Here is a 15,178-nt window from a genome sequence, read left to right on the forward strand (position 1 = left end):
TCATAGAGATGGCGGTGTAGATATTTCTATGTTTACAGAGATAGAGGTGTAGATATTTCCATGTTTTTACCGATGGTGGTGTAGATATTTCCATCTCTATACAGATGGCGGTGTACATATTTCCATGTTCATACAGATGGCGGTGTAGATATTTCCATGTTTATACAGATAGCGGTGTAGATATTTCCATGTTTATACAGTTAGCTGTGTAGATATTTCCATCGTTTTACAGATGGCAGTGTACATATTTCCATGTTCATGCAGATGGCGGTGTAGATATTTCCACGTTTATAGAGATGGCGGGGTAGATATTTCCAAGTTTATACAGAAGGCGGTGTATGTATTTCCATCTTTATACAGATGGGGGTGTAGATATATCCACGTTTATATAGATGGCGGTGTAGATATTTCCACGTTTATACAGATGGCAGTGTAGATATTTTTCTTGTTTATAGAGATGGCGGTGTAAATATTTCCATATTTATGGAGATCGCGTTATAGTTATTTCCATGTTAATAGGCATAGCGGTGTAGATATTTCCATGTTTATAGAGATAGCAGTGTAGACATTGCCACGTTTATACAGATAGCGGTGCAGATATTTCCATGTTTATAGATATGGCGTTGTAGATAGTTCCATGTTTATACAGATAGCTGTGTAGATATTTCCGTCTTTATACATATGGTTGTGTAGACATTTCCATCTTTAGACAGATGGCAGTGTAGATATTTCCATGTTTACACATATAGCGGTGTAGATATTTCCATGTTTACACAGATAGCGGTGTAGATATTTCTATGTTTATACAGATAGCGGTGTAGATATTTCCATGTTTATAGAGATAGTGGTGAAGTCATTTCCACATTTATACAGATAGCGGTGTAGATATTTAAAGGTACATACAGATGGTGGTGTAGATATTTCATCCTTATACAGATAGCGGTGTAGATATTTCCATGTTTATACAGATGGTGGTGCAGATATTTCCATCTTTATACAGATGGAATTGTAGATATTTCCATCTTTATACAGATGGTGGTGTAGATATTTCCATGTTTATAGAGATGGCGGTGTAAATATTTCCATGTTTATGGAGATCACGTTGCAGTTATTTCCATGTTAATAGGCATAGCGGTGTAGATATTTCCATGTTTATTGAGATCGAGGTGTAGATATTTCCTTGTTTATACAAATAGCGGTGTAGATATTTCCATGTTTATAGAGATAGCGGTGTAGACAATGCCACGTTTATACAGATAGCGGTGTAGATATTTCCATGTTTATAGAGATGGCGGTGTAGAAATTTCCATGTTTATACACATAGCTGTGTAGATATTTCCATCTTTATACAGATGGCGGTGTAGACATTTCCATCTTTAGACAGATGTCAGCGTAGATATTTCCATGTTTACACAGATAGCGGTGTAGATTTTTCCATGTTTACCAGATAGCGGTGTAGATATTTCCATGTTTATACAGAGAGCTTTGTAGATATTTCCATGTTCATACAGACGGCGGTGTAGATATTTCCATGTTTATAGAGATGGCGGTATAGTTATTTCCATGCTTATACAGGTGGTGGTGTAGTTATTTCCATCTTTATACAGATGGCGGTGAACATATTTCCATCTTTATACAGATGGCGGTGTAGATATTTTCATGTTCATACAAAACGGGGTGTAGATATTTCCATCTTTATACAGATGGCGGTGTAGATATTTCCATGTTTATACAGATGGCAGTGTAGGTATTTCCATGTTTATAGCGATAGAGGTGTAGATATTTCCTTGTTTATACAGATAGCGGTGTAGATATTTCCATGTTTATAGAGATAGCGGTGTAGACATTTCCACGTTTAAACAGATAGCGGTGTAGATATATCCATGTTCATACAGATGGCGGTGTAGATACTTCCATCCTTATAGAGATAACGGTGTAGATATTTCCATGTTTATAGAGATAACGGTGTAGTTATTTCAACGTTAATGGGCATAGCGGTGTAGATATTTCCATGTTTATAGAGAGAGAGGTGTAGAAGTTTCCCTGTTTATACAGATAGCGGTGTAGATATTTCCATGTGTATAGAGATTGCGGTGTAGACATTTCAAAATTTATACAGATAGCGGTGTAGATATTTAAAGATTCATACAGATGGTGGTGTAGATATTTCCATCCGTATACAGAAAGCTGTGTAGTTATACCCATGTTTATACAGATAGCGGTGTGGATATTTCCATCTTTATACAGATGGCGGTGTAGATATTTCCATGTTCATAGGGATGGTGGTGTAGATATTTCCATGTTTACAGAGATAGAGGTGTAGATACTTCTTTGTTTATAGGGATAGCGGTGTAGATATTTCCATGTTTATAGAGATAGCAGTGTAGACATTTCCACATTTATACAGATAGCGGTGTAGATATTTAAAGGTTCATACAGATGGTGGTGTAGATATTCCCATCCTTATACAGATAGCGGTGTAGATATTTCCATGTTTGTACAGATGGCAGTGTAGATATTTCCATCTTTTTACAGATGGCGGTGTGGATATTTCCATGTTCATAGAGATGGCGGTGTAGGTATTTCCATGTTTACAGAGATAGAGGTGTAGATATTTCCTTGTTTGTAGGGATAGCGGTGTAGATATTTCCATGTTTATACATATGGCGGTGTAGATTTTTCCATCTCTGTACAGATTTCGGTGTATATATTTCCATGTTCATACAGATGGCGGTGTAGATATTTCCAAGTTTATAGACATGGCGGTGTAGATATTTCCATGTTTATACAGATAGCGGTGTAGATATTTCCATGTTTATACAGTTAGCTGTGTAGGTATTTCCATCGTTTTACAGATGGCGGTGTAGATATTTCCATGTTCATACAGATGGCGGTGTAGAGATTTCCATGTTTATAGAGATGGCTGTGTAGATATTTCCATGTTTATACAGATGGCAGTGTAGATATTTCCATGTTTATTGAGATAGCGGTGTAGTTATTTCCATGTAAATAGGCATAGAGGTGTAGATATTTCCATGTTTATAGAGATAGAGGTGTAGATATTTCCTAGTTTATACAGACAGCGGTGTAGATATTTCCATGTTTATAGAGATAGCGGTGTAGACATTACCACGTTTACAGTAAGCGGTGTAGATATATCCATGTTCATACAGTTGGCGGTGTAGTTATTTCTATCCTTATACAGATAGCGGTGTAGATATTTCCAGGTTTATACAGATGGCGGTGTAGATATTTCCATGTTTATAGAGATGGCAGTGAAGATATTTCCATGTTTACTGAGATAGAGGTGTAGATATTTCCTTGTTTATAGAGATAGCGGTGAAGATATTTACATGTTTATGCAGATGGCGGTGTAGATAATTCCATCTTTATACAGATGGCGGTGTAGATATTTCCATGTTCATAGAGATGGCGGTGTAGATATTTCCATGTTTACAGAGATAGAGGTGTAGATATTTCCATGTTTATACAGTTAGCTGAGTAGATATTTACATCGTTATACAGATGGCGGTGTAGATATTCCCATGTTCATACAGATGGCGGTGTAGATATTTCCACGTTAATACAGATGACGGTGTAGATATTTCCATGTTTATACAGAAGGCGGTGTAGATATTTTCATGTTTATAGAGATGGCAGTGTAGTTATTTCCATGTTAATAGGCATAGCGGTGTAGATATTTCCATGTTTATAGAGATAGACGTGTTGATATTTCCTTGTTTATACAGATAGCGGTGTAGATATTTCCATGTTTACAGAGATGGAGGTGTAGACATTGCCACGTTTATACAGATAGCGGTGTACATATTTCCATATTTATAGAGATGGCGGTGTAGATATTTCCATGTTTATACAGATGGCGGTGTAGATATTTCCATCTTTATACGGATGGTGGTGTAGATATTTCCATCCTTATACAGAGAGCGGTGTAGATATTTCCATGTTTATACAGATGGTGGTGTAGATATTTCCATGTTTATAGAGATGGCGGTGTAGATATTTCCATGTTTATAGAGATAGCAGTGTAGACATTTCCACATTTATACAGATTGTGGTGTAGATATGTAAAGGTTCATACAGATGGTGGTGTAGATATTTCCATCCTTATACAGATAGCGGTGTAGATATTTCCATGTTCATAGAGATGGCGGTGTAGATATTTCTATGTTTACAGAGATAGAGGTGTAGATATTTCCATGTTTTTACCGATGGTGGTGTAGATATTTCCATCTCTATACAGATGGCGGTGTACATATTTCCATGTTCATACAGATGGCGGTGTAGATATTTCCATGTTTATACAGATAGCGGTGTAGATATTTCCATGTTTATACAGTTAGCTGTGTAGATATTTCCATCGTTTTACAGATGGCAGTGTACATATTTCCATGTTCATGCAGATGGCGGTGTAGATATTTCCACGTTTATAGAGATGGCGGGGTAGATATTTCCAAGTTTATACAGAAGGCGGTGTATGTATTTCCATCTTTATACAGATGGGGGTGTAGATATATCCACGTTTATATAGATGGCGGTGTAGATATTTCCACGTTTATACAGATGGCAGTGTAGATATTTTTCTTGTTTATAGAGATGGCGGTGTAAATATTTCCATATTTATGGAGATCGCGTTATAGTTTTTTCCATGTTAATAGGCATAGCGGTGTAGATATTTCCATGTTTATAGAGATAGCAGTGTAGACATTGCCACGTTTATACAGATAGCGGTGCAGATATTTCCATGTTTATAGATATGGCGTTGTAGATAGTTCCATGTTTATACAGATAGCTGTGTAGATATTTCCGTCTTTATACATATGGTTGTGTAGACATTTCCATCTTTAGACAGATGGCGGTGTAGATATTTCCATGTTTACACATATAGCGGTGTAGATATTTCCATGTTTACACAGATAGCGGTGTAGATATTTCTATGTTTATACAGATAGCGGTGTAGATATTTCCATGTTTATAGAGATAGTGGTGAAGTCATTTCCACATTTATACAGATAGCAGTGTAGATATTTAAAGGTACATACAGATGGTGGTGTAGATATTTCATCCTTATACAGATAGCGGTGTAGATATTTCCATGTTTATACAGATGGTGGTGCAGATATTTCCATCTTTATACAGATGGCGGTGTAGATATTTCCATGTTCATACACAAGTCGGTGTAGATATTTCCATCTTTATACAGATGGCGGTGTAGATATTTCCATGTTTATAGACATAGAGGTGTAGATATTTACTAGTTTAAACAGATAGCGGTGTAGATATTTCCATGCTTATAGAGATAGCTGTGTAGACATTCCCTCGTTTATACAGTAAGCGGTGTAGATATATCCATGTTCATACAGATGGCGGTGTAGATATTTCCATACTTATACAGATAGCGGTGTAGATATTTATATGTTTATACAGTTAGCTGTGTAGATATTTCCATCGTTATACAGATGGCGGTGTAGATATTTCCATGTTCATACAGATGGCGGTGTAGATATTTCCGTGTTTATAGAGAAGGCTGTTTAGATATTTCCATCTTTCTACAGATAGCGGTGTAGATATTTCCATGTTTATACAGTTAGCTGTGTAGTTGTTTCCATCGTTATACAGATGGTAGTGTAGATATTTCCATGTTCATACAGATGGCGGTGTAGATATTTCCATGTTTATAGAAATGACGGTGTAAATATTTCCATGTTTATACAGAAGGGGGTGCAGATATTTCCATGTTTATAGAGATAGAGGTGTAGATATTTCCATGTTTATACAGAAGGGGGTGTAGATATTTCCATGTTTATAGAGATGGCAGTGTAGATATTTCCATGTTTATACAGATGGCTGTGTAGATATTTCCATTTTTATACACATGGTGGTGTAGATATTTCTATGTTTATATAGATCGCGGTGTAGATATTTCCATCTTTATACAGATGGCGGTGTAGGTATTTCGATGTTTATAGACATGGCGGTATAGATATTTCCATGTTTATAGAGATAGCTGTGTAGTTAGTTCCATGTTAATAGGCGTAGCGGTGTAGATATTTCCATGTTTATAGAGACAGGGGTGTAGATATTTCCTTGTTTATACAGATAGCGGTGTAGCTATTTCCATGTTTATAGAGATAGCGGTGTAGACATTTCCACATTTATACAGAAGGCTGTGTAGATATTTCCATGTTTATACAGATGGCGGTGTAGATATTTCCATGTTTATACACATGGTGGTGTAGATATTTCCATGTTTATACAGATATCGGTGTAGATATTTCCATGTTTATACAGAAGGCGGTGTAGACATTTCCATGTTTATAGAGATAGCGGTGTAGTTATTTCCATGTTAATAGGCATAGCGGTGTATATATTTCCATGTTTATAGAGATAGAATTGTAGATACTTCCTTGTTTATGCAGAAAGCGGTGTAGATATTTCCACGTTTATAGAGCTAGCGGTGTAGACATTTCAACGTTTATACAGATAGCGGTGTAAATATTTCCATGTTCATACAGATTGTGGTGTAGATATTTCCATCCTTATACAGATAGCGGTGTAGATATTTCCATGTTTATACAGATGGCGGTGTAGATATTTCCATCTCTGTACAGATGGTGGTGTACATATTTCCATGTTCATACAGATGGCGGTGTAGATATTTCCATGTTTATGGACATGGCGGTGTAGATATTTTCATGTTAATACTGATAGCGGTGTAGATATTTCCATGTTTATACAGTTTGCTGTGCAGATATTTCCATCTTTATACAGATGGCAGTTTAGATATATCCATGTTTATAGAAATGGCGGTGTAGATATTTCCATGTTTATAGAGATGGCATTGTAGATTTTTCCATGTTATAGAGATAGCGGTGTAGTTATTTCCATGTTAATAGGCATAGCGGTGTGGATATTTCCATGTTTATAGAGATTGAGTTGTATACATGTCCTTGTTTATACAGATAGTGGTGTAGATATTTCCATCTTTATAGAGATAGCAGTGTAGACATATCCACATTTATACAGATAGCGGTGTAGAAATTTCCAGGTTTATACAGATGCTGGTGTAGATATGTCGATCCTTCTACAGATAGAGGTGTAGATATTTCCATGTTTATAAAGATGGCGGTGTAGATATTTCCATCTTTATACAGATAGCGGTGTAGATATTTCCATGTTTATACAGATGGTGGTGTAGATGTTTCCATCTTTATACAGATTCCAGTGTAGATATTTCCATGTTCATACAGATGGCGATGTAGATATTTCCATGTTTATAGAGATGGTGGTGTAGATATTTCCATGTTTATACAGATGGCGGTGAAGATATTTTCAACTTTATGCAGATGGCAGTGTAGATATTTCCATCTTTATACAGATGGCGTTGTAGATAATTCCATGTTCATACACATGGCGGTGTAGATATTTCCATCTTTATACAGATGGCTATGTAGATATTTCCATGTTTACACATATGGCAGTGTAGATATTTCCATTTTTATACAGATGGCTGTGAAGATATTTCCATGTTTATAGAGATGGCGGTGTAGATATTTCCATCTTCATACAGATGACGGTGTAGATATTTCCATCTTTATACAGATGTCGGTGTAGATATTTCCATGTTCATACAGATGGCGGAGTAGCTATTTCCATGTTTATAGAGATGGCGGTGTAGGTTTTCCATGTTTATCCAGATGGTGGTGTAGATATATCCATGTTTATCGAGATGGCGGTGTAGATATTTCCATGTTTATAGAGATGGCTGTGTAGATGTTTCCATGTTCATAGAGATAGTGGTGTAGATATTTCCATCTTTATACAGATAGCGGTGTAGATATTTCCATGTTTATACAGATAGCTGTGTAGATATTTCCATCTTTATACAGATGGCGGTGTAGATATTTCCATGTTTATACAGATTGCGGTGTAGATATTTCCACGTTTATAGAGATGGCCGAGTAGATATTTCCATGTTTAAAGAGATGACAGTGTAGATATTTCCATGTTTATAGAGATGACGGTGTAGATATTTCCATGTTCATACACAAGGCGGTGTAGATATTTCCATTTTTATACAGATGGCGGTGTAGATATTTCCATGTTTATACAGATGGCAGTGTAGGTATTTCCATGTTTATAGAGATAGAGGTGTAGATATTTCCTTGTTTATAGAGATAGCGGTGCAGATATTTGCATGTTTATACAGTTGGCGGCGAAGATATTTCCATCTCTATACAGATGGCGGTGTACATATATCCATGTTCATACAGTTGGCGGTTTAGATATTTCCATGTTTTTAGACAAGGCGTTGTATATATTTCCATGTTTATACAGATAGCGGTGTAGATATTTCCATGTTTATTCAGTTAGCTGTGTAGATATTTCCATCGTTATACAGATGGTGTTGTAGAGATTTCCATGTTCATACAGATGGAGGTGTTGATATTTCCATGTTTATAGAGATGACGGTGTAGATATTTCCATGTTTATACAGAAGTGGGTGTAGATATTCCCATGTTTATAGAGATGGCGGTGTAGATATTTCCATGTTTATACAGATATCGGTGTAGATATTTCCATGTTTATACAGATAGCTGTGTAGATATTTACATATTTATACAAATGGCGGTGTAGATATTTCCATGTTTATATAGATGGCGGTGTAGATATTTCCATCTTTATACAGATGGCGGTGTAGGTATTTCCATGTTTATAGAGATGGCGGTGTAGATATTTCCATGTTCATAGAGATAGCGGTGTAGTTATTTCCACGTAAATAGGCATACCGGTGTAGATATTTCCATGTTTATACAGATGGTGGTGTAGATATTTCCATGTTTAGAGAAATAGAGGTGAAGATATTTCCTAGTTTATACAGATAGCGGTGTAGATATTTCCATGTTTATGGAGATAGCAGTGTAGACATTTCCTCGTTTATACAGATAGCGGTGTAGATATATCCATGTTCAAACAGATGGCGGTGTAGATATTTCCATCCTTATAGAGTTAGCAGTGTAGATATTTCCATGTTTATACAGATATCGATGTAGATATTTCCATGTTTATGGAGATGGCGGTGTAGATATTTCCATGTTTATAGAGATAACGGTGTAGTTATTTCAACGTTAATCGGCATAGCGGTGTAGATATTTCCATCTTTATAGAGACAGAGGTAGATGTTTCCTTGTTTATACAGATAGCGGTGTAGATATTTCCATGTATATAGAGATAGCGGTGTAAACATTTCCACATTTATACAGATAGTGGAGTAGATATTTAAAGGTTCATACAGATGGTGGTGTAGATATTTCCATCCTTATACAGATAGCGGTGTAGATATTTCCATGTATGTACAGATGGTGGAGTAGATATTTCCTTCTTTATACAGATGGCGGTGCAGATATTTCCATGTTCATAGAGATGGCGGTGTAGATATTTCCATGTTTACAGAGATAGAGGTGCAGATATTTCCTTGTTTATAGAGATAGCGGTGTAGATATTTCCATCTCTTTACAGATGGCAGTGAACATATATCCATGTTCATACAGATGGCGGTGTAGGTATTTCCATGTTTTTAGACATGGCGGTGTAGATATTTCCATGTTTATACAGATATCGATGTAGATATTTCCATGTTTATGGAGATGGCGGTGTAGATATTTCCATGGTGATAGAGATAACGGTGTAGTTATTTCAACGTTAATGGGCATAGCGGTGTAGATATTTCCATGTTTTTACAGATAGCTGTGTAGATATTTCCATGTTTATACAGATGGCGGTGTAGATATTTCCATGTTTATAGAGATGGCGGTGTAGTTATTTCCATGTTTATGGAGATAACGGTGTAGTTATTTCCATATTAATAGGCATAGCGGTGTAGATATTTCCATGTTTATAGAGACAGAGGTGTAGATATTTCCTTGTTTATACAGATAGCGGTGTAGATATTTCCATGTTTATAGAGATAGCGGTGTAGACATTTCCAAATTTATACAGATAGTTGTGTAGATATTTAAAAGTTCATACAGATGGTGGTGTAGATAATTCCATCCTTATACAGATAGCGGTGTAGATATTTCCATGTTTTTACAGATGGTGGAGTAGATATTTCCATCATTATACAGATGGCGGTGTAGATATTTCCATGTTCATAGAGATGGCGGTGTAGATATTTCCATGTTTTTAGACATGGCTGTGTAGATATTTCCATGTTTATACAGATAGCGGTGTAGATATTTCCATGTTTACAGAGATAGAGGTGTAGATATTTCCTTGTTTATAGAGATAGCGGTGTAGATATTTCCATGTTTGTACAGATGGCGGTGTGGATATTTCCAACTTTATACAGATGGTGTTGTAGATATTTCCATGTTCATAGAGATGGCGGAGTAGATATTTCCATGTTCATACAGATGGCGGTGTAGATATTTCCATGTTTCTAGACATGGCGGTGTAGATATATCCATGTTTATACAGATAGCAGTGTACATATTTCTATGTTTATACAGTTAGCTGTGTAGTTATTTCCATCGTTAAACAGATGGCGGTGTAGATATTTCCATCTTCATACTGATGGCGGTGTAGATATTTCCATGTTTATACAGATGACGGTGTAGTTATTTCCATGTTTATACAGAAGGCGGTGTAGATATTTCCATGTTTATAGAGATGGCGGTGTAGATATTTCCATGTTTATACAGATAGCGGTGTAGATATTTCCATGTTTATACAGGTAGCTGTGTATATATTTCCATCTTTATACAAATGGCGGTGTAGATATTTCCATGTTTATACAGGTGGCGATGTAGATATTTCCATCTTTACACAGATGGCGGTGTAGGTATTTCCATGTTTATAGAGATGGCGGTGTACATATTTCCATGTTTATAGAGATAGCGGTGTAGTTATTTCCATGTTAATAGGCATAGCAGCGTAGATATTTCCATGTTTATAGAGATAGAGGTGTTGATATTTCCTTGTTTATACAGATAGCTTTGTAGATATTTCCATGTTTATAGAGATAGCGGTGTAGACATTGCCACGTTTATACAGATAGCATTGTAGTTGTTTCCATGTTTATAGTGATGGCAGTGTAGATATTTCCATGTTTATGCAGATAGCTGAGTAGATATTTCCATCTTTATACAGATGGTGATGTAGATATTTCCATCCTTATACAGATAGCCGTGTAGATATTTCCATGTTTATACAGATGGCAGTGTAGAGATTTCCAAGTTTATAGTGATGGCGGTGTAGATATTTCCATGTTTATAGAGATAACGGTGTAGATATTTCCATGTTTATACAGATGGCGGTGTAGATATTTCCATGTTTATACAGACGGCGGTGTGGGAATTTCCATGTTTATAGAGATGGTGGTGTAGATATGTCCATGTTTATAGAGATAGCGGTGTAGTTATTTCCATGTTAATAGCCATAGCGGTGTAGATATTTCCATGTTTATAGAGATAGAGGTGTAGATATTTCCTTGTTTATACATATAGCGGTGTAGATATTTCCATGTTTATAGAGATGGCGGTGTAGATATTTCCATGTTTATAGAGATAGCGGTGTAGACTTTGACACGTTTATACAGATAGCGGTGTAGATATTTCCAAGTTTATAGAGATTGCTGTGTAGATATTTCCATGTTTATACAGATAGCTGTGTAGATATTTCCATCTTTATACAGATGGTGGTGAAGATATTTCCATCCTTATACAGATAGCGGTGCAGATATTTCCATGTTTATAGAGATAGAGGTGTAGATATTTCCTTGTTTATACAGGTAGCGGTGTAGATATTTCCATGTTTATAGAGATAGCGGTGTAGACTTTGACACGTTTATACAGATAGCGGTGTAGATATTTCCAAGTTTATAGAGATGGCTGTGTAGATATTTCCATGTTTATACAGATAGCTGTGTAGATATTTCCATCTTTATACAGATGGTGGTGAAGATATTTCCATCCTTATACAGATAGCGGTGTAGATATTTCCATGTTTATACAGATGGCGGTGTAGATATTTCCATGTTTATAGAGATGGCGGTGTTGATATTTCCATGTTTATAGAGATAACGGTGTAGTTATTTCCATATTAATAGGCATAGCGGTGTAGATATTTCCATGTTTATAGAGACAGAAGTGTAGATATTTCCTTGTTTATAGAGATAGCAGTGTAGATATTTCCATGTTTATAGAGATAGCGGTGTAGACATTTCCAAATTTATACAGATAGTTGTGTAGATATTTAAAGGTTCATACAGATGGTGGTGTAGATAATTCCATCCTTATACAGATAGCGGTGTAGATATTTCCATGTGTGTACAGATGGTGGAGTAGATATTTCCATTTTTATACAGATGGCGGTGTAGATATTTCCATGTTCATAGAGATGGCGGTGCAGATATTTCCATGTTTTTAGACATGGCGGTGTAGATATTTCCATTTTTATACAGATAGCGGTGTAGATATTTCCATGTTTACACAGATAGAGGTGTAGATATTTCCTTGTTTATAGAGATAGCGGTGTAGATATTTCCATGTTTGTACAGATGGCGGTGTGGATATTTCCAACTTTATAGAGATGGTGTTGTAGATATTTCCATGTTCATAGAGATGGCGGTGTTGATATATCCATGTTCATACAGATGGCGGTGTAGATATTTCCATCTTTATACAACTGGTGGTGCAGATATCTCCATGTTTATACAGAAGGCGGTGTAGGTATTTCCATCTTTATACAGATGGCAGTGTAGATATATCCATGTTTTTGTAGATGGCGGTGTAGGTATTTCCATGTTTATACAGAAGGCAGTGTAGATATTTCCATATTTATAGAGATGGCGATGTAAATATTTCCATGTTTATGGAGATCACGTTGCAGTTATTTCCATGTTAATAGTCATAGCGGTGAAGATATTTCCATGTTTATAGAGATAGAGGTGTAGATATTTCCTTGTTAATAGAAATAGCGGTGTATATATTTCCATGTTTATAGAGATAGCGGTGTAGACATTGCCACGTTTATTCAGATAGCGGTGTAGATATTTCCATGTTTATACAGTTAGCTGTGTAGGTATTTCCATCGTTATACAGATGGCGGTGGAGATATTTCCATGTTCATACAGATGGCGGTGTAGATATTTCCATGTTTATACAGATGACGGTGTAGTTATTTCCATGTTTATACAGAAGTCGGTGTAGACATTTCCATGTTTATAGAGATGGCAGTGTAGATATTTCCATGTTTATAGAGATGGCGGTGTAGGTATTTCCATGTTTATACAGATAGCGGTGTAGATATTTCCATGTTTATACAGATAGCTGTGTAGATATTTCCATCTTTATACAGATGGCGGTGTAGATATTTCCATGTTTATACGGAAGGCGGTGTAGATATTTCCATGTTTGTACAGATGGCGGTGTAGATATATCCATGTTTATACAGATGGCGATGTAGATATTTCCATGTTTATACAGATGGCGGTGTAGGTATTTCCATGTTTATAGAGATGGCGGTGTAGATATTTCCATGTTTATAGAGATAGCGGTGTAGTTATTTCCTTTTTAATAGGCATAGCGGTGTAGATATTTCCATGTTTATAGAGATAGAGGTGTAGATATTTCCTTGTTTATACAGATAGCGGTGTAGATATTTCCATGTTTATAGAGATAGCGGTGTAGACATTGCCACGTTTATACAGATAGCGGTGTAGATATTTCCTTGTTTATACAGATAGCGGTGTAGATATTTCCATGTTTATAGAGATAGCGGGTAGGCATTTCCAAATTTATACAGATAGCGGTGTAGATATTTAAAGGTTCATACAGATGGTGGTGTAGATATTTCCATTCGTATTCAGATAGTGGTGTAGATATTTCCATGTTTGTACAGATGGTGGAGTAGATATTTCCATCTTTATACAGATGGCGGTGTAGGTATTTCCATGTTCATAGAGATGGCGGTGTAGATATTTCCATGTTTTTAGACATGGCGGTGTAGATATTTCCATGTTTATACAGATAGCGGTGTAGATATTTCCATGTTTACAGAGATAGAGGTGTAGATATTTCCTTGTTTATAGAGATAGCGGTGTAGATATTTCCATGTTTATACAGATGGCGGTGTAGATATTTCCATCCTTATACAGATAGCGGTGTAGATATTTCCGTGTTTATACAGATAGCTGTGTAGATATTTCCTTCTTTATACAGATGGCGGTGTACATATTTCCATGTTTATAGAGATAGCAGTGTAGACATTTCCAAATTTATACAGATAGCGGTGTAGATATTTAAAGGATCATACAGATGGTGGTGTAGATATTTCCATCCTTATACAGATAGCGGTGTAGATATTTCCATGTTTATACAGATGGCGGTGTAGGTATTTCCATCTTTATACAGATGGCGGTGTAGATATTTCCATATTCCTAGAGATGGCGGCGAACATATTTCCATGTTTACAGAGATAGAGGTGTAGATATTTCCTTGTTTATAGAGATAGCGGTAAAGATGTTTACAAGTTTATACAGATGGCAGTGTAGATATTTCCATCTCTATAGAGATGGCGGTGTACATATTTCCATTTTCATACAGTTAGCTGTGCAGATATTTCCATCGTTATACAGATGGCGGTGTAGATATTCCCATGTTCATACAGATGGCGTTGTAGATATTTCCATGTTTATACAGAAGGCGGAGTAGATATTTCCATGTTTATACAGAGGGCGGTGTAGATATTTCCATGTTTATACAGATAGCGGTGTAGATATTTCCACGTTTATACAGATAGCTGTGTAGATATTTACATCTTTATACAAATGGCGGTGTAGATATTTCCATGTTTATATAGATGGCGGTGTAGATATTTCCATCTTTATATAGATGGCGGTGTAGGTATTTCCATGTTTATAGAGATGGTGGTGTAGATATTTCCATGTTTATAGAGATAGCGGTGTAGTTATTTCCATGTTAATAGGCATAGCGGTGTAGATATTTCCATGTTTATACAGATAGAGGTGTAGGTATTTCCTTGTTTATAGAGATAGCGGTGTAGACATTGCCACGTTTATACAGATAGCGGTGTGGATAATTCCATGTTTATAGACATGGCGGTGGAGATATTTCCATCTTTATACAGATGGTGGTGT

This window comes from Gorilla gorilla, chromosome 2 (assembly GCF_029281585.2).
Source record: "Gorilla gorilla gorilla isolate KB3781 chromosome 2, NHGRI_mGorGor1-v2.1_pri, whole genome shotgun sequence".
NCBI classification, from domain to species: Eukaryota; Metazoa; Chordata; class Mammalia; order Primates; family Hominidae; genus Gorilla; species Gorilla gorilla.